At 40.1% G+C, this 25,886-nt stretch overlaps 1 long non-coding RNA gene across 1 annotated transcript; it reads left to right on the plus strand.

Annotated features, from left to right (window-relative positions):
* Positions 1 to 2,545: 2,545 nt before the first annotated feature.
* On the plus strand, positions 2,546 to 13,929 carry LOC138990957 (uncharacterized). Its single transcript, XR_011466982.1, has 5 exons — positions 2,546 to 2,789; positions 10,120 to 10,190; positions 11,747 to 11,829; positions 12,613 to 12,682; positions 13,847 to 13,929. It is a non-coding gene; the product is annotated as an uncharacterized lncRNA (long non-coding RNA).
* Positions 13,930 to 25,886: the final 11,957 nt, after the last annotated feature.

Raw genomic sequence — 25,886 nt, forward strand, 5'->3', positions numbered from 1 at the left:
TCATGAACCAAAACCAAATCAAACCAAAAGACAGTTATCTTTTCTTTCTCCAAATTCAACATGCATTAGTAGAACAAGGCCAGAATAACTGTAATGAACTCTCCATTTGTAAAGGAGAAGCAATGGGTGATCATTGGTCCTGGTCCATAGCAATTCTGAAATATAGATGGGCAGATTCTGTTAAACCCATACCCTAGTGTAGGAAATATTCTTTGATTAGATACCAGGTCTGCTCCCTGGGTGCAGCCATTGCTCTCCATGGCTCTTGCCTTCATACTTTGATAATTTCTCCCTTTGCCATTGTCCACTTTGGATATATTTATAGAGAACATTAGGGGATATTCTATCCTTGGGAACTGAATGGCAGAAATTTGGGGGCCTTAAATTTAGTTATGTATTTAACAGTTACAATCTCCTAATTCATGCTAGTGGCTGTTTTGGAAGTAAAAATCTCTCAAACCCTCATTGGCTCGTCACCAACCAACATTATGTGCCAATAGTCACACCCAGAATTCCTTTGAAGACATGCTTCTTGTTCTAGAATTAATTAGAGGTGCTTCAAACTTATCATGCTTTTATGAGAGAGCAAACACTTCCTTTCCTTGAACCATTTTGTCTAATTTAAATTATTTACTCAGGACCACCTTAATTCATTTATAGGTTTTAACAAAGGGTATGGAGGCTGCACCCTTAATTTGGACTTTGCTTGGGGCCATAATATAATTAGCTTTTGTTGTTCAACGTATTTTTCAGTTTAACTTTTATAGCTTGTATATGAGAATCACTTGCATCCTACAATGCCTGAAAGTTCTGAATTCTCTCTTTTCCCTTTTATTCATGCTTGAAAACTGAACAATTACTTCTGAACTCATCTCTTTCTTATAATACCTTGTCACATGCAACCAAGAACAAGCAAGCCCACAGGCCTCATTCTGTTTGCCCAAAGCTTCACCTAGAGCCGCACCTTTGTTAGGTAAATTATCTTCCCAGTCATCTCAGGAAATAGTTTTACCAAAGTGTTTAGCCACTGCCTAACATGAGTCACTTTGTTGTCAGCTTCAATAATAGTTCCCTCCGTGCCCACTGCTTGACTCTGAAGCCAGTGCCACATAATTTGGTTGTTTTTGTTTCATTTTGCTTTGTTATGGTAACACCCCACTTCTGGTACCAATTTCTGTATTAGTCAGCTTGCACTGGGTAAGACCATGGTAACAGCCCAAAATCTCAGTGACTTCCAAAAACAGTGGTTTATTTTTGTTCATGTGTAATGTGAGCCTCATACCCAGTGAGTATTGACTTATATACTTCTGTACTAGAAATGTGAGCTCAAAGGAAAAGCTCCAAAGCTTCAGAGATGGTGTAATAAGAAGTTCTGCAAGAGGGGGGAAACTGTCTCCTCCTGCTGTATTCCTTAATACAGTGAATGACTTCACCATCTATCTGGCTTCCTGAAGCTACAAATAGATAAATGAGTAATCTTCTACTTCTCCCTCTCCTTCACCCGCTGCATCCTCCAAGTATTCTTGGCAACTAAAACATTGCCTGACTTATTGTATAGTATCTCTAAATGTTGTTGTTTATGTTAATGTACAAAATTATCTGATTAAAAGAAAATCTAATGTTTATTAAACTCCTACTCTGAAGTAGAGCCTATCACTCCCATAGCTGGTAAGTGATAATGCAAGGAACCAAACCCAGGCCTGTCACACTGAAATGCCTCTGCTCTTATAATTTTCCTCCAACAGTCATTATTTTGGGGCTAACTGGAGGTTCATAAAAACAGGCATAGGCAGAGTCATTTGCCATTGTTTTATCTCTGACTGCACATTCAAACATGCTGTCTATAAGAGACAGCATGGCTTACTTATTCATTAAGGCTAAAAGGCAATACATGTCCAAGGTCACATTTATCCTTATCCAAAGAACTTCAGAGCACCTCTTTTATTTAAGGGAATCTTTTCGTGAAGTATTAGTACCTCCCTCTAAACTCTAGGATTACCTAGGAGGGAGAGCTTTACGTTGCTGCTTTAATTACCTGGCCATTCTTCTCACTAGCTAGGAAATTATGAGAGAAACACAGCACTGAGAGCATTGTATCTAAGCAAATGATTACAAAATCATAGTAACTAGTCTTCAAAGATAGGAAGACCCCCCACCCCCTGCCCCCGCCAGTAATCCCAGTATTCATGACCTGATATAGCCTCCTCCCACATTAGATCTGGCTGGGTCTATAACTTACTTTTATGGGTAGAATGCAGTATTTTTGCTGTTGCTTGGTCACTCAGTCATGTCTGACTCTTTGCAACCCCATGTACTGTAACCACCAGGTTCCTCTTTCAGTGGGATTCTCTAGGCAAGAATACTGAAGTGGGTAACCATGCCCTCCTCACTTCCCAACCCAGGGATTGAACTCATGTCTCCTGCACTGGGAGGTGGATTCCTTACCACTGAGCCACCAGGGAGGCCTAGAATTATTACAGTGTGCCAATTCTGAGCATAGGCTTTAAGAATGCCTGACGACTACTGTTGCACTTTTAGGAGCCCTGAGCTGCTATGTAAGAAAGCATGCTACCTGTTGGAAGGTACACTTGCAGAAACCAAATGGAGAGGCCACTTGGAGAAGAGAAGCTCCCAGATTATGTGAAGACAGAAAGAAAGACTCAGCCATCTCAGCATCCCAGCTAAGTTCAGCCTTCTAGTCAACCTTTCCCGATTTCCACAGCCGTGGTGAAAGGTCAGATGAAGAAATGGCTGGGAAGGTGCTGTCTAATCTCTACGTGAGCACACAGGTTTGTGTTATCACACATTCAATCAACCATAAGTATGCACTGAGCATTGAATTCAGCCAGACTATGATGGGTGGCAGAGGGAAGGGGATTTCAAACCTGTCCTGGAGAACCCTCCACTGGAGACAACAAAACAAACCTGTGAGCAAAGAGGACACTGTGTGCTCAGACATTCTTCTCAGCTCTTGTCAGAGCCACAGGGATGGGAGGAAAGCAAAGATGATTGGTGGGTGACAGGGCGGAAGGATATGTGCCGCTGAAGGTCAGAACACATAATGAAGCAGTCACACCACCTCTCCTTGGGGAGGCAGATTAGTCATGGCACATTCTGGGGAAATCAAGTAACTTGTCAGGGCCTCCTCTAGTGAAACTTCATTTTGACACAGGACCTTAGAGGGGAGAAAGAAACGAGATGGAGCCCTGTCCCCAAGGTGCTAGAATTGTGGTTGACCCTTCTCTGGGAAACACAGGGAACTTTTGGAAGCCAGCTGCCCTCTGAATTAGACTGCAGCTCTTGGAAATGCCTTCTAGTCCTTGGAGAGAGATCAAAAATTCCTGGAAAAGAGCCACAACAGGGGCAAGATGAGGGACACACTAACAGGGAGACAGCACCATGGATTCAACATGTGTGGGGCCAGCAACTAAAAAGGAAATAAGCTAAAGTCAAATTCACTCTCAGTTACAGTGGCCACAGCAGCCCTCAGGGGTTAGAGCAGATCCACAAACCATCAGAACCACTAAACTGGGTCCTGGACAGCTGCAAGGGCTGAACCTGGCCTGCATTCTTTGTGATTCCCCACCATCACCACCCCCATGTGATCCTGGTCTATAAAACAGTCCTTCTCTAGACACACAGGATTCTAAGAAAGCAGAGCTTTAAAGTTCTAGCCAAAACCTGGCTGCTCTCTAAGCCTCTCAGCATGTGGTGCTCATGGTTGGACAGACATATCTTAAGACATTCTGGGACCTCAGCAGTGCAGACTGACGGGATATGAAAGAAAAACCCCAATTGCTCCAAGAGGAACATCGGAGGGTACTCAGATTAGTGGGATGAGCCCAGGCTTGACTTAGGCTGGAATTTCTATCAAAGAAAGTGTACTGAGTGGGTCAGTATAACAACAAGAAACCCAGTTGGAATGGATCCATGTATCAGGAATAATAGTAAATCAGCAATGCAGAGAGCACGTGGGGCCGTGAAGGACTTCCAGGCCCCCTGACTAATAGGCTAAATGCAAAAAGGCCAATTCTAGGCTCCACTCAATAGAGGGGCTGACCCTACAAATGCTCTGCCAAGTCTTGGTCAGAATTTCACCAGGAGCATGGGCCCGATGGAAAACACCAGTGCCTACAACTTAGGAAGTCAAGGACTGATCATGTCGGTGATGGAGTGCTCTTATTTTCCTCCAGTTTTCTGGAAATTTCCCTATTAGCCCATTCAATCCCTGCATACATATAACCATATCAAAGCTTGGCTCATACCCATGGTGACCAGCTCTCTGTACCTATATATCTCTGTATTTAAATGCACTTTAAATCCACTTCAGTGGCTAATGACCCAACATCTCTCTGCTACCAATGCTTGAATCAAAGACCCTTTCCCAGATTGAAACTTTTCCTTCACCACATTGATTCTCCCCTTTGAGGATCCAAGTCGGTCAGTGAGTCCCTCATTACTCTACCCTAGCAAGTTACACAAAAAGATTTCTTATTCTATTCACTGCTTATATACATGCCTACACCTTTTTTCCACCAAGGTAAACTCCATATCCCTCACAGTGATATTTTAACAAAGTGAGGTAGAAGTACAGACTAAACAGACACCAAAGGACCATAAAACTATTTTAGTTGTAAATTTTTTTTTTCAAACGATATTTCCACAGTGGAATGGCATATGTACTTAATGGATTATGTGCTAAGCTGCTCGAAATGAAGGAAAGGCAAGGGAAGAGGTCTTCCAAGACAAATTCTTAGGCCTTCAAGAGACTCCAGGGCTACCAGAGCAAAGGAGGCGAGCCATTAACCTAGACTAAGTTACTTAATTTACAAAAGGGCACATTGAATCCTCAGAGTGGAAGAATTTTGCCCAGAGTCACAGAATAAATTGGTGTAGAGGCTAAACTAGAAACAATGTCTGCTTGGACTTTATACATGGAGGTTTCTATATGCTCTCTCTCTAAAGTTTGTCCAGGATATCCATGGAATCAGATAATGAAGTTGTTCAAACATATCCATTTGACTTGATCCATCTTATTTCAGCAATATGTAAAATAACAAATGCAATATAATGGCAAATCATATTTTATTAAATTTCACTGGATCCCTATGAGAATCAACGTATTTAATAAATTTTATTGGATCCCCATGAGAATCTTTTATTTTAGGAAAATTAGAAGATGCTCAAGTTGAATAAAAAGAATAAGTTGATTGCATTAGATAAATAATTCAATATGTTTTGAAAAATGCATTTCTCTAGTCATTGAAAGCATCTTTCTATGGAAAACTAAGTTATTAATTTAAATAGGCTTATTAATGTATCTATTTATGATCAATGCAAAAAGCTGGAATCAGCACTCATCTGAAACACCTGTAGAAAATTTAGCCGAATATAGGATTTGGTAATACTTGCACAGGAGGATGAAGTTAGTCTAGGGACTCAAGTTTTATAACATGCATATGGTGACCATATATTCTAAATGAAAAATCAGGACACATGGTTGACAAGTAAGAATATCCTTAAGGGGTCAATGGAATAGATATAGCAACCAGATCCGTTCCAGAGAACCTGGAACATATGGTCCAGAAAGACAGGCTGCAGCAGCAGTTTTGTGAGGCTTGTCTCCTTCACGATTAATCTTCTTATTCATGGGTTAGAAATCCAGTGTGTATCCCCAGTATCTGAGTCCTTAACTTTCACTTTGTCCTCCTAAGGCAAACTTTATAAAGAAAAAGGAAAGCCTTTACAAAGTTAAAGTGCTATAGAAGCATGAAAGTCCCTAATTGTGAACAACACTATAAAATATAATTTATGTATCGTTCAATTCAGTTCAGTTCAGTTCAGTCACTCAGTCATGTCCGACTCCTTGCGACCCCATGAATCGCAGCACGCCAGGCCTCCCTGTCCGTCATCAACTCCCGGAGTTCACTCAGACTCACGTCCATCGAGTCAGTGATGCCATCCAGCCATCTCATCCTCTGTCCTCCCCTTCTCCTCCTGCCCCCAATCCCTCCCAGCATCAGAGTCTTTTCCAATGAGTTAACTCTTCACATGAGGTGGCCAAAGTACTGGAGTGTCAGCTTTAGCATCTTTCCTTCCAAAGAAATCCCAGGGCTGATCTCCTTCAGAATGGACTGATTGGATCTCCTTGCAGTCCAAGGGACTCTCAAGAGTCTTCTCCAACACCACACTTCAAAAGCATCAATTCTTTGGCGCTCAGCCTTCTTTACAGTTCAACTCTTACATCCATACATGACCACTGGAAAAACCATAGCCTTGACTAGATGGACCTTAGTTGGCAAAGTAATGTCTCTGCTTTTGAATATGCTATCTAGGTTGGTCATAACTTTTCTTCCAAGAAGTAAGCGTCTTTCAATTTCATGGCTGCAGTCACCATCTTCAGTGATTTTGGAGCCCCAAAAAATAAAATCTGACACTGTTTCCACTGTTTCCCCATCTATTTCCCATGAAGTGATGGGACCAGATGCTATGACCTTCATTTTCTGAATGTTGAGCTTTAAGCCAACTTTTTCACTCTCCACTTTCACTTTCATCAAGAGGCTTTTTAGTTCCTCTTCACTTTCTGCCATAAGGGTTGTGCCATCTGCATATCTGAGGTTATTGATATTTCTCCTGGCAATCTTGATTCCAGCCTGTGCTTCTTGCAGCCCAGCGTTTCTCATGATGTACTCTGCATAGAAGTTAAATAAGCAGGAGGACAATATACAGCCTTGACGTACTCCTTTTCCTATTTGGAACCAGTCTGTTGTTCCATGTCCAGTTCTAACTGATCTAGTTGCTTCCTGATCTACATACAAATTTCTCAAGAGGCAGGTCAGGTGGTCTGGTATTCCCATCTCTTTCAGAATTTTCCACAGTTTATTGTGATCCACACAGTCAAAGCCTTTGGCATAGTCAATAAAGCAGAAATAGATGTTTTTCTGGAACTCTCTTGCTTTTTCCATGATCCAGCAGATGTTGGCAATTTGATCTCTGGTTCCTCTGCCTTTTCTAAAACCAGCTTGAACATCTGGAAGTTCACAGTTCACGTATTGCTGAAGCCTGGCTTGGAGAATTTTGAGCATTACTTTACTAGCATGTGAGATGAGTGCAATTGTGCAGTAGTTTGAGCATTCTTTGGCATTGCCTTTCTTTGGGATTGGGATGAAAACTGACCTTTTCCAGCCCTGTGGCCACTGCTGAGTTTTCCAAATGTGCTGGCATATTGAGTGCAGCACTTTCACAGCATCATCTTTTAGGATTTGAAATAGCTCAACTGGAATTCCATCACCTCCACTGGCTTTGTTTGTAGTGATGCTTTCTAAGGCTCACTTGACTTCACATTCCAGGATGTCTGGCTCTAGGTGAGTGATCACACCATCGTGATTATCTGGGTTGTGAAGATCCAGATTGTTATACCAGGCCAAATATTTGTTTACTCACCAATTCAGTAGATAGTTTATCTGCTCGTTCTGTGTTAGTTCTGTTCTGGGCACTGAGAATACAGTGATGAATCAACTCTAACCTTTGCCCTCATGAAACTTATAGTCTAAGAAGCAGTATATTAACACAATAATAATCATGGCATTCTGGAGAAGGGAAGGGCTTCCCACTCCAGTATTCTTGCCTGGAGAATTCCATGGACAGAGGAGCCTGGTGGGCTACAGTCCATGGAGTAGCAAAGAGTCAGACAAGGCTGAGCAACAGACACACATGCACACACATACATACACACACATCATAGTCATAGCAAATAGTCCACTTGCCATCCTTTCAACCAATTTTGTGTGAGGTAGCAGATCATGCATGTCTATTAAAATCAGTCTCAGGTTTATATACATATTGAAAGCTAGCTGTATAAGTTGGAACAAGTCACTCCATTGCTTCAAGCTTCAGTTCCATAATCTATGTAGGGATAATTAATAGCTTCTCTGCATAAGAAAAAAAAGAGTGAATGGGATGTGCATATAAAATTCTTTTGCTGAATTTTCCTACAGTTTTATTCTTTACAGTAAAGGTAAGTGAGTAAAATGCAAAAATAAATTCAGTTTGTTAAGGCATCCAGATAAACGATCTTTGCAGAATAGTTTATGAGCTCCATAGAATACAGATGCTTACACAGTCCTAAGTCCAATTCAATCAGACTCCGAAAGAAGTAACTCAGACAGAATTCTCCTGTCTCCACCACTGTTTGTGTGCATCTGTAGTGTGAATGTGCTCAAAGGTATCTTCCTGAAGTTTGGAAAACCAGGCAATGGGTATGGCCTAGCCGTCATCAGGGTTCCCGCAAAAAGCCAGGTCCTCAGGCAGTAAGCAAGAACTCTTCTGCAGGTGGGAGAAGGCTCCCCTCTTTCTTTAGGGGATATAGATGTGCAGAATGATTGCTGGATGTTTCACCATAGGAGTTAGATGGAGAAATGGCTTTTGTCACAAGGAGGCAGGTCTAGAAGTAGGACGGTGCAGGTCTTTGAGCAAACTTTCATCAGCCAGATACGATCATTTTCCAGTTTATTCTCTGGATGCATTTCCTTTTTCTCATCACCGGTTTTAATAAAACTGTGGAAGTGGCCAAGTCTCTTTATAACTTTTCAGGAGAGTATGAAGGCAGTGTCTAGCAGGATACTTTCAAGCCCTTACTACACACAAACACATTCCAAAATAATTGCTGTACACTTTTCTGAATGCCCGGAATGGAACGTTCCCCACATGAGGTCCTGGCAGGTTGGTCCTTAAGCACAGAAATTGCTGTGGTTGGTCTTCAAACAAAAGAGATAAGGTGGAGATCTTGAGAGAACATGATACATCAACATCCCTACATCTCCCTCTTGCTTATGACATCATCAGGTAGCCCAAGACTGTGCCAATTGCCTAAATTCAGCCAATGGTGATCTTCCTCCCTTTTTCTTGCACACCAATAGTCAAAAGAGTGAGTGTAGCCCTACCTAAACCAGCCTGTGGATAGCAGAGGAACAGGACTTTCTCTGCATGCAACACTCGGTCCTGAAGAAGCCATAACTGAATGATGAAGAAAATGGTAGGGGACCCCAGAGTCAGGAAGCATGTGACTCGGCAAACATCTCTGGGCAGCAGCGTGTCAGCCTGTGGTTCTCAGTTGGCCATGCTCCAGAGGGCCAGACTCCAGACATGTAGGCAGCGCAGACAGAAAAGGAATTCTCTGGAGGCCAGAAAAGCCAACCGGGCACCTGGGAACTTAGCCACCACTGACATGTACAGCATTCTTGCCATAACAACTGGTTAAAGGTAATAAACCCCCTCTTGTTTAAATGGCAAGTGACTAGGACTGTTCATTTTTGCTTTCAACAAAAGTGTAAAAGAAAAGGATTCAAAAGGAAGAAAAATAACCCCGACTTGTTCCCTGAGCAGTGAGGCAAGAATTAGAAGAGACAGCCTATATTTACACAGAGTCCATCGATAGGTCCCCAAACGGGTCCCCTCACTTTCATTGTCCCTACACATTCCTCCTGTCAAAATTTTTAAGCGGGAGATTTTCTTTAGGGGAATGTAACAAAAATTATGATTGCTAAGTGATCCTGCTGTTAAAATTTATAGACTTGAACTCCATATGTGTACACCTTCAGGGACCATGTACATTTATTCTGACATCACATACACTCAAATGATAGATGTGTCCACTCAGGTGTCACGCCTGTTACTCGCATGATGAGACCTGAGGTACCCACAGGTGGGTGACCAACCACAGGTGGGTGACCAACCACTGATGGGGGAAAGTTTTGCTCCTTCTGGAAAGTTCCTCTTCTCTCACAAAAGTTTTATCATCTTCAGCATTTAACGTTACCATGTCTCACATCATACTAGAACCAGATCCCCGCTGTCTTCATTGACTGCAGCCTCATCTAAAACTCTAAGATCAGTTTAAACTGAATTGAAGTTTTAACTCTCAAGTAGGTTGCTATTTTGCCTGTAGACTTCTGTATTCGTCATTGGTGGTTTCCAAGTAACTTTCAGCCATCTTCAGGAATTGTGCGCTCTCTCCTCTCTCTTTCTCTCTTTCTGTCTCTCTCTCACACACACACACACTCAAATACAAATGCCATTCATGCCACTGATTGGTTGACTGGCATCTTATAATTGTCTTAGAACAGAGGCCTGCATGTCCACCTCAGCTCTCTTCTTGAAGAAATGCCAATCCCTCCTGCCTTTCAGCCTGGGTAAGTCCACCTGCATTATTAACAGTTACCACATCATTTGCCCTGGAAAACTCCATGGACCTTGAACAGATATTCAAAGTGTTTAGGGGGAAAATAAAATACCTTAACAGCATTGCCAAATAACTTGTGGGGAGGGAGCCTCAGAAGTCACCACGGGCCTGACTGGAAGCCTATGAATCTTTGCAAAGTAAAATCCTTTTAGCCCAGGCTCCCTCCAGGCCACAGAAAGTGCCCTTGAGTACATAAAGATGGATGTGAGGCTGCTGTCCACACCTCGGGCTGCAGGAGAACTTGTGCATTTTTTAAAACGATGTTTATCGGGTCTACGTTGTTTTTCCAGCTCAAAACTGAGACATGAAAATGGAATTTTTAGCCAGTAACTCATACATTTAGATTCCTGGTTTTTAGGTTTTGGAAAAAATGCACCTAGTTGTTTTCTTATTACAATACTGCTGGTTTTGTTCACCGGTCCATGTTTTTCTTGGACTGTGGTGGAGTGGAATGTTTTAAATTATGGGCTTTTGCTTTTTACCCTCCGATGTCTACTAAATAAGTCCATCGTCTAATTCTAAAATTGTGAGGCAGCAAACATGCACTTGTAGCCAACAAAGCTACATTTTTATTCCAGAAAGGGTATTTCTGTTCTAAATTTACAGCAAAATAGCTCTGGAGACAAAGGCAGGATTTCGGCCAAACCAGACATGCTTCTTTATAATGGCATGTGGCTCCCAGTGAGTTGCTAAGTAGTCTACCGTACTGAAGTTTTCTCTTCATTATTAAAATCTATCGTAAGTGTTTTGAACCTTCAGTTGTTTAAAAACGAAAAAAAAAAAAAAAAAGCTATGTTTCCCTTTTTTTTGTCCATGTTTTGTTTTAGCCATTAGAACAAAGTTCAACAACAACAAAAATAAACCCACGCCTCTGTGAGATGAAGAAATCTGATATTATTTGGAATCAAAGACTAAGTCGTATTCTTAGGCTTTCTGTACCAACAATGTTACCAATCTAAAGCAGTCGTAAATTAAATTTAAGTGAAATGGATTAAATCTCTCTCAGTAGAGCTACTGCAATTTGGCTAGACTCCCTGTCCCTTTCTTTTCTACTATAATCCTTTCAGGCAAGGGGCTGGAGGTGGTTACTGCATGACCTTCAATGCCCTTCCCAATCTACGATTTCAGGACTTCTTAATTCTGAAACTACTCTGAATCAGCAAACCTAAACTCTAATTCTCTGCCTACCTGTCTCTCAGACATCATGGCAGGTCATGGGGTGCACTGCCTATGGTGCGCTCCTAGCCAACAGGTCATGATGAAGCAGGGAACCAGGGTGAATGTCACCTCCCCTTCTAAGCAGGCATCCAAATATTGACTGTGATCCTGCCAACTCCTGGGGAAATCAAAGGTATAATGAGAAGCACTTATTAGGACTTCTGACCCCAAATTGCTTATAAGTAAACAGCAGCAATAAAAACAAAGCCATGTCAAGGTTTAAACTCTAGAAAGAACCTTGGTGATCTTTCCCTTCTCCCAATGTCTTTCTTTTTGTTTTTCCTTTAGAGTTTGACTTAGTCAGCTACACTACTGCTTGAAAACTGAATTGGGATGAACATGATTGTCTGGCTGTTTGGATACTGATGATGGTATGACTTGGAGGAGGAAAGTGGTATATAGTGCCCACCATCTCCCAGCACCTGGATTAACTTCAGTTAATCAAAGTTCAGACCCTTGCTTGGCACCCAAGCAGATGGGGCAAGCACACACGTTCCTGTGTCATTAGAATGCCATGTGAAACCAGTTCAACTTACAAGGACTTCTGTCTTCCATCCTTGTTCCAAGTCACATGTCCCCATTTCATATCTACTATTTGTAGGTTAGTACTAGAATTTGGGGTCCTAATGGAAAGTCCTGTTATTGGGAGAGAAGGGAGAAAAAAACAGTCTCATGTTAACAAAACATATTCTGTAGGAATCTAACTGGCCCACCCCTATATTTTCCTCCAGTCGCTGTCTTTTGCTACTGCTTTATTAAGTTCCTGCTAGTTTTCGGCCTCAGCTCTCGTGCAAACATTAGCTCTGGTCTGCATTGTCCAGATCCTTAAGTTGTTCATCAGATGTATCTTCTCCTGCTGCCTCCCCAGCTCCTCCTGAGTGGCCATGCCATTCATCTGCTGTGACTTCAGAATCCACTTTTCCTATGAAGCCATGCTCAGCTCTAGTCAGGGTGGAACACGAAGAGTTCTCAGTCTTTTGATGTTAAGAGAGAATTGCACAATTTTTGCTTAAGCCAGAATGCCATAGGATGCTTAGCTTGGGTGTTATATATTATAAACAAGTTGACAGATGACATTAATCACCCTGTGTGGTTTGAAAGACACAAAATAGCCCTCTCTTCTCTCTTCTCCCCCAATACTGATCGTGTCCTAGAGTCTGGAACCCTCAATACTTGTTCTGACCCTGGGTCACCCTGTGGAAGGTCCTTTTGAAAATGATGCAGGTAAGCTTTCTGGAAATGTGCATTAGCTTGAACTTGCTTTACGTAGAATTGTAAAGAATGGAATCTCAGCATTTATAACAGGCTCTCAGAATTGCTTGCTCTATCTGCTCAAATAACCATAATCCCCAAGGAAAACTCATCTGCTTTGCAAAGTTCTGCTTCTTACAAAATCAGTCCTGGTGTTAACAGTAATCATCTCTAGATGGTAGAGTCATGGCTGATTTTTACATTGTCTTAATACTTTTATTTTTGTATGTTATAAAAATTCTGCAATGAGCAAATATAATTTATTTTAACTTAATTTAAGAAGTAAGCTAAATTGTTTTAAAAGTAGGAAAAAGAAAGTTATTTCCTATATGAGCCAAATTCTGCATCCCTAACATTTTCCCTCAGAGGTTTTGTTCTGACATCTGATCAATGAGCCTAATTCCTCTTTCTATAACAACCCTTTATATACCTTTAAGTATCAAGTATGTTCTTGATTCTGTTCTTCCTAAATGTAACCATTTGGTCTGCTCCCCATTTCGTATAGTTTCTAATTCCATCTCCAACTGGTCAAATACTGAATTATCTCTAGCCTACCAGCAGTGTTTAATAGTGGTTTAGATCTGAACAAAATACAGCTAGTGTGCTTTTACTCAATGCAGAAATCAGTGCAGTATCACCTCCTTTAATCTGAGCAATCTACTTCTATAAATATAGCCTTTTTAGTTTCAATCGCAACACACTTTTGGTTTCTATTGACTTTTTATTCATCTAAAATGCTTAGGGCATTCCCAACACACACACATGAACCAATTTTTTTTTTTTTTAATCTTTAAACCGAACAGTTGATTTTTCAAAGCTAAATGAAAGACACTGCATCCATCTTGTCACACTACCTCTTATACTTTGGGTTCATTATTTCAACCCTTTAATGTTATTCTGATTCCTGGTCCTACTGTGTAAGCCTCAGGGATCATTCTATGCTTTATGGCACCTGTGAATGTAGTGCTCATGAACTATGCACTACGATGGGTGAGGAGACTCACCACTTGGAGGGACTAGCCTGTAAGCCACCAGGTGATTCTGACCATGCTGGATAAAAACACCAAGAGAAGATGCCAATTAGCATATCAAAGTCTCTGTCTTCTCATTTTGTGATTTTTAATTTCTTCTTTTCAGGATTGTTGTGAGTATTAAGTAAGTTTAAGATGCTGCCTCGAAAGACATCTGTCACATACAGGTACACTTTATTTTTAGCTTCACTTTCCACATTGGTAGAACTGTATAATAATGTAACCCACACTTGGCTAAAAGTCTTGCAGGAAAACACCTCTGCCCTGCCTGCGGTAGCCCTGCTCAGAGTCTCCCCAAATACTAAGTAACAGGATGCCTTTCAGAGACATACTTGAAACACCACTTTGAACTGTCCTTTACTTTTTCACAATGGCCCTGTGTCAACTGTCATAGTGGTGTGGAGTTTAAAATGTAATTATTTGTAATAATATTGGCATCTTATATTTATGCAGATTTGGGGAGTTCTTATCCTTTTGCATGCATAATCAAGTCTTCTGTTACTCACAGCAACTCAGTCCATTAGGATTCCTAACCAACCATACATTACAGATTAGATACCTGGTAGCTGAAGAGTTCTGAGGACTTGCTCAAAGCCACATAATCAATGACTGAGCTGGCACAAAACCCAGGTCTTGTGATGACTGATTTTGTCCTCTTGCTTTTACTCCACTCAAGTTTATTTTGGTTCTCGGAATGACCAAACATCCCAAGGGTTACCTCTGAGTTCAGTTCAGTTCATTTGCTCAGTCGTGTCCGACTCTTTGTGACCCCATGAATTGCAGCACGCCAGGCCTCCCTGTCCATCATCAACTCCCGGAGTTCACTCAGACTCATGTCCATCGAGTCAGTGATGCCAACCAGCCATCTCATCCTCTGTCGTCCCCTTCTCCTCCTGCCCCCAATTCCTCCCAGCATCAGAGTCTTTTCCAATGAGTCAACTCTTCACATGAGGTGGCCAAAGTACTGGAGTGTCAGCTTTAGCATCATTCCTTCCAAAGAAATCCCAGGGCTGATCTCCTTCAGAATGGACTGGTTGGATCTCCTTGCAGTCCAAGGGACTCTCAAGAGTCTTCTCCAACACCACAGTTCAAAAGCATCAATTCTTCAGCTCTCAGCCTTCTTCACAGTCCAACCTCTGAGTAGATCCCTATAAAAGGACTTGGTTTAATACAATTGGGACCCATTTCTTTCTGACTTAAATTCATTTATCAGATTAGCCTAAGCAAAAAGCAAAATTCTAAGGACTGATAAGCTTTCATTAGGGGAACAGAAGGAGGGACAACTCAAAGCTACAAGAAGTCAATTTAGACTGAGATATGACAGGAAGAAACCCAGAGAATGAAGTGGGGCAAAGTGCTAATGAAGAAACAAGGAGCACTGTGGACCACCTTTGTTAACATCACACCCGTTTCCCAAAGCCAGTTCTATGTGTAATTTTTAGATCTATGTTCTTCTGCCCCGAATCTTAAATAGGACCTTTCAGCTCTCCAATATTCTCCATGAGCCTTGGCTCACTTCTCCAAGGAACTGTATCACTCACCTGCATGCATTTGCAAAGTTATTGCTCATGGACAGTGCCAAGGAAAATACACCCACAATGTGGTCACCGTCAGGGTCTGGAAGACATGTTTTAACACCATGGTTTTCAAGCTTTTCATTGCCAATGACCACTTTCATGTTTCCCTCCAAGGACCTCAGAAAGTCCTACAATGGCAGCAGCAGACAATCAGAACTTCATGAGATATCCAGGATTACCAGACACAGCCAAAGAAATTCCATTCTAAAGCACAGAAACTTTACATATTTATAGGCTCTTTGACTTTACTGGGGGCAAGTGTGTATTTTCCGTTAGCCTTATTTATCTGAATATTTGTATATATTGATGCCCCATTTCTACCCACTAAGTGTGTGAAGTGACTATATAGCAAAAATACAAACACTGAAATAAAAATAAAATGAAATGAAAAAGTTGGGAAATGTGAGTATACATGGAAAATCAGACCAAGAAAAAAAGATTGGAAATATACAACAACTGGAGAAGGAAATGGCACCCCACTTCACTATTCTTGCTGGGAAAATCCCATGGACAGGGCAGCCTGGCGGGCTGCAGTCCATAGATCACAAAGATTTGGACACAACTGAGCACGCACACATGCAATCATTAGGATCAACATGAGTGTCGTGAAAGGGCATCTTATTTCACCAAGACTGTCCTGCAACCCAGAGCAAAAATGAAAACAAAGCTAGGTTTTTGGCTTTCACTATTCCAAAAGGAGACTCATGTGGAACTTTTTGCAACACTTAATATAGGCCTAAGACTTTTGCTTTAACCCAATATTTTCAGACCTCAGGGCCTCTACATAATAAAGTCAAAGATTCATTCTTGTCTGGGCACCTGCTCCCCAACCTAACAAGTCCTTAATGAGTCCACTAGTAGTTAAAGCAAAGGAAACAGACCCATGGACCACACAGCTCTCCTGTTTTCTCCCCTGCATTAGAATTTGTAGTGAGGGAGCAGGATACCACCCCTCCCCCACAGCTACAGGCAAATCTTATAAAAAGGGTGTGAAACTTAAGAAATCATTCCATCACTGTGGTGTATATACATAGGGGTTCACATGTGCTAGAAACCGTGCCAGAATATTTACGTCTACAAATAACCAACTTGCCAGAAGTTTAACAAAGCAGCAATAGAATTAATATTCATTCCTGGGCTTTGGGAAAGTGAGAAATTTCAATAAAAAGTGCTGAAGTGAGCTGAAAAATACAGTAAACCAGGGTCAGCAAACGTTTTCTATAAAGTCTTGTAGATAGTAAATATTTTAGGCTTTGCAAACCATATTTTTCCATCACAAATATTAAACTCATTGTGATGCAAAAGCAGACATAGATAATATGCAAATAAGTGGATGTGGCTACATTCCAATAAAATTTTTTATTTACAAAAACAGGTCAAGGGCTGCGTTTGGCCCACAGACCATGGTTGGGGGACCCCTGCTATAAATGGAAGCAGAAATGACGTGCTATACCTTTGAACAATGACCCTAAAAAAACAACTTTACAAGCTGCCATGCATTAAAGACTCTGTTTGCTGTTTCTTAGACTCTTCGAGTTTCTGGCACATGCAACCAGAGTGTGCATCTCTAGTTTTACTTCTTTTCAAGCTTCTTCCAAAGGCACTAGATCTGATGTTTGCTTTGCTGCACATAAATGGAGAATTATGAAACATACATAATTTTGTGAACACACTGATGACGCACTGCCTGACACACAGTAGGTGCTTTATCTATTGATCTCTCACAGATCTTTTCAAAAATGCTGATCCATTTGGGGGAGGGAGAACATGATTATCTTCATTGGGTTATCAGCCTTGCATGAGATCTTGGGCACGTCACTCAATTTTTTTAATTAAAAACATTCTCTAATACAATACAGTGTTATTAACTATAGTCACCATGTTTAACACTAAATCCCGAAATCTTATGCACCTTATAAATAAAAGTTTGTACCTTTTTAACCAAACTCTATTTCCCACACTTCAGCCCCCAGCCCCTGAGAACCACTTTTCTATTCTCTGTTTTTGACATTTTTTATTTTGCTTTTGATTTTAGATTTCACACATAAGCATTACCATGCAGTATCTGTCTTTCACTGTCTGGCTTATTTCACTAAGCATAATGCCCTCAGGTTTCATCCACATCGTCACAAATAGCAGAATTTCCTTCTTTCTCATGACTGACTAGTATCCTACCATATGTATGTACCACATCTTCTTTGTTCATTCATCTGTTGACAGACACTTAGGTTGTTTCCATCTTTGCTATTATGAATAGTGCTGCAACAAACCTGGAGTATAGATATTTCTCTGAGGTCCTGTTCTTACCTCCTTTAGATATATACTCAGAAGAGGAATTGCTGGATCATACGGTAGATCTGTTTTAATTTGGGAGGAAGCCTCCATGTTGTTGTCCATGGCAGCGGCAGCAATTTACATTCCTACCAGCAGTGCACAAAGTTTCCTTTTTCTCTACATCCTCCCCAACACTTGTTATTCCTTGTCTCTTTAATGATAGCCATTCTAACAGGCTGTGAGATGATATTTTACTGTGGATTTGATTTGCATTTCCCTGATGGTTATGGCAGAAAGTGAAGAGGAACTAAAAAGCCTCTTGATGAAAGTAAAAGAGGAGAGTGAAAAAGTTGGCTTAAAGCTCAACATTCAGAAAATGAAGATCATGGCATCTGGTCCCCTCACTTCATGGGAAATAGATGGGGAAACAGTGGAAACAGTGTCAGACTTTATTTTTTTGGGCTCCAAAATCACTGCAGATGGTGATTGCAGCCATGAAATTAAAAGACGCGTACTTCTTGGAAGGAAAGTTATGACCTTAGACAGCATATTCAAAAGCACAGACATTACTTTGTCAATAAAGGTCTGTCTAGTCAAGGCTATGGTTTTTCCAGTGGTCACGTATGGATATGAGAGTTGGATGTGAAAAAAGCTGAGCGCCGAAGAATTGATGCTTTCAAACTGTGGTGTTGGAGAAGACTCTTGAGAGTCCCTTGGACTGTAAGGAGATCCAACCAGTCCATCCTAAAGGAAATCAGTCCTGGGTGTTCATTGGGAGGACTGATGCTGAAGCTGAAACTCCAATATTTTGGCCACCTGATGCGAAGAGCTGACTCCTTGGAAAAGACCCTGATGCTGGGAGGGATTGGAGGCAGGAGGAGAAGGGGACGACAGAGGATAAGACGGCTGGATGGCATCACCGACTCGATGGACATGAGTTTGAGTGAACTCCAGGAGTTGGTGATGGACAGGGAGGCCTGGCGTGCTGCGGTTCATGGGGTCACAAAGAGTCAGACATGACTGAGCAACTGAAATGAACTGATGGCTATGATGTTGAGTATTTTTTCAAGTACATGCCAGCCTATACCTTCTTCAGAAAAATGTGTATTCAGTTTCTCTGCCTATTTTTAATCTGATGGCTTGAATTTTTATTTTTATATTGAGTTGTATGAATTCTTTATGTATCTTGGGTATTAACCCCTTATTAATATATAATTTGCAAATATTTTCTCCCATTCTGTAGATTGCATCTTCATTTCATTGACGGTTTCCTTTGTTTTGCAGAAGCCTTTTAGTTTGAGGTAGTTTGTTTATTTTGCTTCTGTTACCTGTGCTTCTGTGTCAAATTCAGAAATATTTGCCAATAACCAATATCAAGGGTTTATCCCATTTTCTTCTAGGAGTTTTCTACTTTCAGGTCTTCTTACATTCACATCTTCAATTTATTTTGAGTTGGTTTTGTGTACAGTATAATATAGGAGTCCAGTTTATTTTTTTGCATGTGACTGTCTATTTTCCCAACATCTTCTGTTGAAGAGACTATCCTTTCCTCATTGTGTATTCTTAATTCCTTTGTCATGAATTAACCATATATGTATAGATTTACTTCTGGGCTCTGTATTCTGTTCCATTAATCTATGTGTCTGTTTTTATGCCAATACCATACTGTTTTCACTATGGCTATTTTCTTTGTAATATAGTTCAAAATCAGGAAGTGTGATATCTCCAGCTTCACCCTTTTTCAAGATCGTTTTGGCTGTTCAAATTCTTCTATAGTTCCATATAAATTTTAGTATTGTTTTTCAATTTCTGTGAAAAATGTTACTGGGATTTTTATAGGGAATCTCTCGAATAAATCTCATTTGATCATGGTGTATTATCCTTTTCAAGTGTTGTTGAACTTGGTTTGCTAATATGTTACTGACGTTTGCATCTATATTCACCAGAGACATTGGCTTGCAAGTTTCTTCTCTTTTAGTGTCCTTGTCTAGTTTGGGTGTCAGGATAATGCTGGCCTCATAGAATGATTTTGTAAGTGTCCTCTCCTCTTTTCTGGAAGATTTTGAGAAGAGTTTTTATTTATTCTTCTTTAAATGTTAAGTAGAATTTACCCGTGATGCCATCTGATCCTGGGCTTTTCTTTGTTGGGAAGTTTTGGGTTACCGACTCAATATCCTTACTAATGTTGATCTCAGATTTTCTGTGACTTCATGTTTCAGTCTTGTAAGCTGTATGTTCTAGAAAGTTATCCATTTCTTCTAGGTAGTCCTTTTTTTTGGTGTATAACTGCTCATATAGTCTCTTAATGATCATTTATATTAGTGTTCTTTCAGTTGTAATGTCTCCTCTTTCATTTCTAATTTTATTTATTTGAATCCTCTCTCTCTTTTCTTGGTAAAGGTTTGTTAATTTTTGTCTTATAAAAAAACAGCTCTTAGTTTTATAAACTTTTTTTTCCTATGGCTTTTCTGGCCTCCATTTCTTTAATTTCCATTCTAATCTCTGTCATTTCCTTCCTTCTAATAATTTTGGGCTTGATTTGTTCTTTTTTCTAGTTCCTTGAGGCATAAATTTTGGTTGTTTATTTGTGCTATTTCTTTTTTCTTAATATAGGCATTTATCGCTATGAATTTCCCTCTTAGAACTGCTTTTTGCTGCATCCCATAAGTTTTGGTGTGTAGTATTTCTATTTTCACATGCCTCAAAACATTTTTTACTTCTTCTTAGACCCATTGGTTGTTCAGTAGCATGTTGTTTAATCTCCATATACTTGTGAATTTTCCAGTTTTCTTCTTATAGCTGATTTCTAGTTTCATATCATGGTAGTCAAAAATATGATATTATTTTAGTCTTAAGTTTATTAAGACATATTTTGTGGCCTGGCATACAATCTATTTTGGATAATGCTCCAGTTATACTTGAGAAAAAATATATATTCTACTGCTGTTGGAAAGATATGCATTATTGGAAAGATTTGCTTTACTGTTGGAAAGATTTATTCTGTCAAAGTCAGTTAAGTTTATCTGATCTAACATAGTTTAATATTTACTTGTTGGTTTTCTGTCTGGATAATCTATTTATTGTCAAAAGTACAGTATTAAAGTCCCTTAATGTTATTGTATTATTGTCTATTTCACACTTCAAGTCTGTTAATATTTACTTTATATATTTATATGGTCCTCTGATAGTCTTTGATTTCAGATAAAAATAAATCAAACAAATCAGGGTTCAAGTTCTGCTACTTCATTGTTTGTGGGTCCTGGGGATTTTTCTTCATTTTGCTGAGTCTCAATCTCTTTTTGTGTCAAATAAGAGTAAAAATATAAGAAGTTAAATGGAATAATACATCTAGCATGTCAGTCAGTCGGTTCAGTTGCTCAGTCATGACTCTTTGCGACCTCATGGACTGCAGCATGCCGGGCTTCCCTGTCCATCACCAACTCCCAGAGCTTACTCAAACTCATGTCCATTGAATCGGTGATGCCATCCCACCATTTCATCCTCTGTCATCCCCTTTTCCTCCCGCCTTCAATCTTTCCCAGCATCAGGGTCTTTTCAAATGAGTCAGCTCTTCGCATCAGGTGGCCAAAGTATTGGAGTTTCAGCTTCAGCATCAGTCCTTTCAAAGAATATTCAGGACTGATTTCCTTTAAGATGGACTGGTTGGATCTCCTTGCTGTTGGAGGGACTCTCAAGCATCTTCTTCAGTACCACAGTTCAAAAACATTAATTCTTTGGTGCTCAGCTTTCTTTATTGTCCAACTCTCACATCCATACATGACTACTGGAAAAACCATAGCTTTGGCTAGATGGACCTTTGTTGGCAAAGTAATGTCTCTGCTTTTCGTCTTTTAATTTCATGGCTGCAGTCACCATCTGCAGTGATTTTGGAGCCCCCCAAAATAAAGTCTGTCACTGTTTCCACTGTTTCCCCAACTATTTGCCATGAAGTGATGGGACCAGATGCCATGATCTTAGTTTTTTGAATGTTGAGTTTTAAGCCAACTTATTCACTCTCCTCTTTCACTTTCATCAAGAGGCTCTTTAGTTCTTCTTTGCTTTCAGCCATAAGTGTGGTGTCATCTGCATATTTGAGGTTATTGATATTTCTCCCGGCAATCTTGATTCCAGCTTGTGGTGCATTCAGTCCAGCATTTCTCGTGATGTACTCTGCATATAAGTTAAATAAGCAGGGTGACAATGTACAGCCTTGACGCACTCCATTCCTGATTTGGAACCAGTCTGTTGTTCCATGTCCAGTTCTAACTGTTGCTTCTTGACCTACATACAGATTTCTCAGGAGGCAGGTTAGGTGGTCTGCTATTCCCATCTTAAAGAGATGGGAATCTCTTTAATCTAGCATATACCAGACATATAATCAAAGTTCAAAAAGTGTAAAATCTGCCTCCCACATCTCTATTTTGACTGATCCGTGAACTAGAAATGGTGGCTGCTTTACTTCTGGGCAATTTTCAAGAAGCCTGAAGATGCCTGTTGTAAGAGCTGGGAAGATGAGAAACTGGCCTGCAGCCACCCTGACTGTCACAGGTCTGTCACTTCTCTCTGATTCTCCCCCTGGCTTCTTAGAAGATCTGACTCCTTTTTCTTCATACCTGGCTCCATAACTGCAATACAAGCCTGGGGTCTCATTATCAAACCAGTGGCTTGGGTATGAGTCTATCCACCAAGTAATAGCTTGCAAGGTCCTTAAAAGTTTTGTTTAGATCAGTCCAGTGCCCTTGGTCACAATCTCTTACCAACAATTTTCCTGTGGGTTCTTTGTTAGGAACAATATGGAAGAACATCTGTGTTATGTTGAGGAAGAATTCACTGTACATATTGGACTAAAATACAATAGTTGGGGAGAATACTAGAGGTAGAGGTCCAAGAATTCCTCTGAAAATGACCAATAGACACTGATTTCCCATTTGTAGCTGTGGGGACTTTACTACTTTGCTGTTGTTGTTCAGTTGCTAAGCAGCGTCCAACTCTTTGGGACCCCATGGACTGCAGCACACCAGGCTTCCCTATTCTTCACCATCTCCCAGAGTTTGCTCAAACTCATGTCCATTGTGTCGATGATGCCATCCAACCATCTCATCCTCTGTCACCCCTTCTTTTCCTGTCCTCAATCTTTCCCAGCATCAGGGTCTTTTTCAGTGAGTCAGCTCTTCACATCAAGTGGCCAAAATATTGGACTTTCAGCTTCAGCATCAGTCCTTCCAAGGAATATTCAGGATTGACTTCCTTTAGGAATGACTGGTTTGATCCCCTTGCAGTCCAAGGGACTCTCAAGAGTCTTCTCTAACACCACAGTTGGAAAGCATCTATTCTTTAGTGTTCGGCTTTCCTTGTAGTCCACCTCTCACATCCATATATGAGTATTAGAAAAGCCATAGCTTTGACTATATGGACCTTTGTAAGCAAAGTGATGTCTTTGCTTTTAAATACACTGTGTAGGCTTGTCATAGCTTTCCTTTACTACCTTAAAAATCAGCGATTTTGAACAGTGTTGATAATTATGTAGTTCATTTCCATTGCCTATGCTGTTAAAGTCCTTTAAGTCCCTGATTCTTGTTAAACCAAGCTATTTACTATTATTTCCAGCTCTAATTATCCACAAATTGAGTAGCATGACATCTGTGACTTTATCAATGTCCTCAACAAAAATATGAGCCTGAATAGTAACCATGAACAGAGTTTGTTGCCTGCCCTCACTCTCCTGCCACTTTGGGTATAATCATTTACCCAGGTATGAAACTCATGTGCATAACACAGGGCATGATTCCTAAAGATTTGTGAATTATACCATACCCAGAAGCAGCGTCTCCCCAAACAACTCAAAAAGACTAAGAGAAAAAAGAAGATTTAATCATTTGGCGCTGGACAACCAGCCTAAGACCTTAGGCTGGATTCTGAGGAAATCAGGCTATAGACAAATGATAGCAATAAGTCTCAGTCTGAAAGTGCTCTGGGCTGGATCACTAGTGGGATTAGTTTATATTCATACAACAAATTGCTGTGGAAAAATACTGTGACCTAGTACATTGATTTTCAAACTTGGCTGGGAGCCTGATATATAAAATAGACTAAGGCAGAGCTGCTCTGATTGAATTCCATCTACATGGACTCCTCCCTACCCATGAGGCACTTTAAGCAAATCAGAGACACTCTAGGAGAAACATATCAGAGAGCAACTTGCAAATCATGGTTGCCAGACAAGTCTCAGGGGTACTATTGACTCATTGTCTGCCTCTGCTCAAGTCACATTATTTTTTAAACAATTTTTATTTGTATTATAGTTGATTCCTAATGTTGTGTTTGTTAGTTTCAAGTGTACAACAAAGTGATTCAGTTTTACTGAAAAAAAGAAAAGTTTCATTCTTTTTCAGATTCTTTTCCCACTTAGGTTATTACAGAATTTTGAGTAGAGTTCCCTGTATACTGTAATTTATATATTAGATTCTTGCTGATTATCTATTTTATATGTAGTAGTGTGTTAATCCCCCCCTGGAGAAGGGATAGGCTACCCACTCCAGTATTCATGGGCTTCCCTTGTGGCTCAGATGGTAAAAGAATCCACTCACAACACCAGAGACATGGATTTGATCCCTGGGTTGGGAAGATCCCCTGGAGAGGGGCAAGGCAACCCACTCCAGTATTCTTTCCTGGAGAATCCCGATGGACAAAGGAGCCTGGGAGACTACAGTCCATGTGGTCACAGAGTGGGACATGAGTGGGTGACTAAGCACACACACACACACACACACATACACACACACAGTGTGTTAATCCATAGATAGGTCCATCCATGTTGCTGAAAATAGCAACATTCTTTTTTTAATTGCTGAGTAGTATTTCATTGTATACATATACCACCTCTTCTTTATCCATATTCCTCTATCAATGGACATATAGGTTGCTTCTACACCCTGGTTATTGTAAATAGTGCTGCAATAACATTGGGATGTATGTATCTTTTCAAAGTATGTTTTCTTTGGATATATGCCCATGAATAGGATTGCTGGATCATATGGTAGCTCTATTCTTAGTTGTTTTTTTTAAGGAACCTCCATACTGTTCTTTACAGTGGCTGTACCAATGAACATTCCCACCCAGTGCAGGAGGGTTCTCTTTTCTCCACACTCTATCCAGCATTTACTGTTTGTAGACTTCTTGGTGATGGCCATTCTGAACAATGTGAGATGATATCTCATTGTAGTTTTGACTTGCATTTCTCTAATAATAAGTGACGTGGAGCATATTTTCAAGTGCTTTTTTGGTCATCTGTATGTCTTCTCTGAAGAAATGTCTATTTAGATCCGCTGCCCATTTTGTGATTGGGTTGTTTTTTTGTTGTGTATTGCATTGCATGAGCTATATTTATACTTCTGAGCATGATTTTTTCTGAAATATAAAGTGAAGTTAATAGAAATATACATCTTGTTTCATCTCAGCAACACTATGCCTCCTTATATCACTACATCTACTAACCCATATTGTGATTACTTTGAGCCGCCAGAATGATCTCTCCACCATAATATCAATGAGGATATTTGAGAAGGAAAAACAAAGTACAGATGATTCTAAATTGCATAACAGTCTTACCAGTCCAAAGAAGAATTCTTTACAAACTCAACTTGAAGCAATTGTTTCTACTTTAAAATATTTGCATAACAGGATCTATTAGGAGAAAATTAAGTATTTTTCCTGTTAAGAGAATTCCAAGTAAGTGAAATGTTTTGTTCCAAAATAATTTGAACAGAATTATTATTTTACAATAAAGCATCTGAAGATTTTATTTTTGTATGTTCACCAACTTTATTAAACTTGGTGTGAGTTTGTTATTCTTGTTTTGTATGTCTACACAGAGAAGTGCACCTTCATTGTGGAAAATCCAACATTACATAAAAATATAAAAAGATAATAAAAATATGACAAACAAAGCAACAAAATTCATCATTATCCAGCAAAATCACCATCAAGCTTTTGATAATTATTTTATTAGACCCCCTCAATGTCTAATCTCTATTTTTCATTCAACAATAACATATGGACATTTATATGTTTTAGTTTTTTGAATGTTGGATGGCATCACCAACTCAATGGACATGAAATTGAGCAGACTCCAGGAGATCATAGAGGACAGGGAAGCCTGGCGTGGCTGCAGTTCATGGAGTTGCAATGAGTCAAACTTAGCTATTAAACAACAATTCCATTTTCTATGACTATTTCTACTATTTCACTATTATACACAACACTTTAATGAACATGCCTGTGTGATCAAATTCATTT

This window comes from Bos mutus, chromosome 15, assembly GCF_027580195.1.
Source record: "Bos mutus isolate GX-2022 chromosome 15, NWIPB_WYAK_1.1, whole genome shotgun sequence".
NCBI lineage: Eukaryota > Metazoa > Chordata > Mammalia > Artiodactyla > Bovidae > Bos > Bos mutus.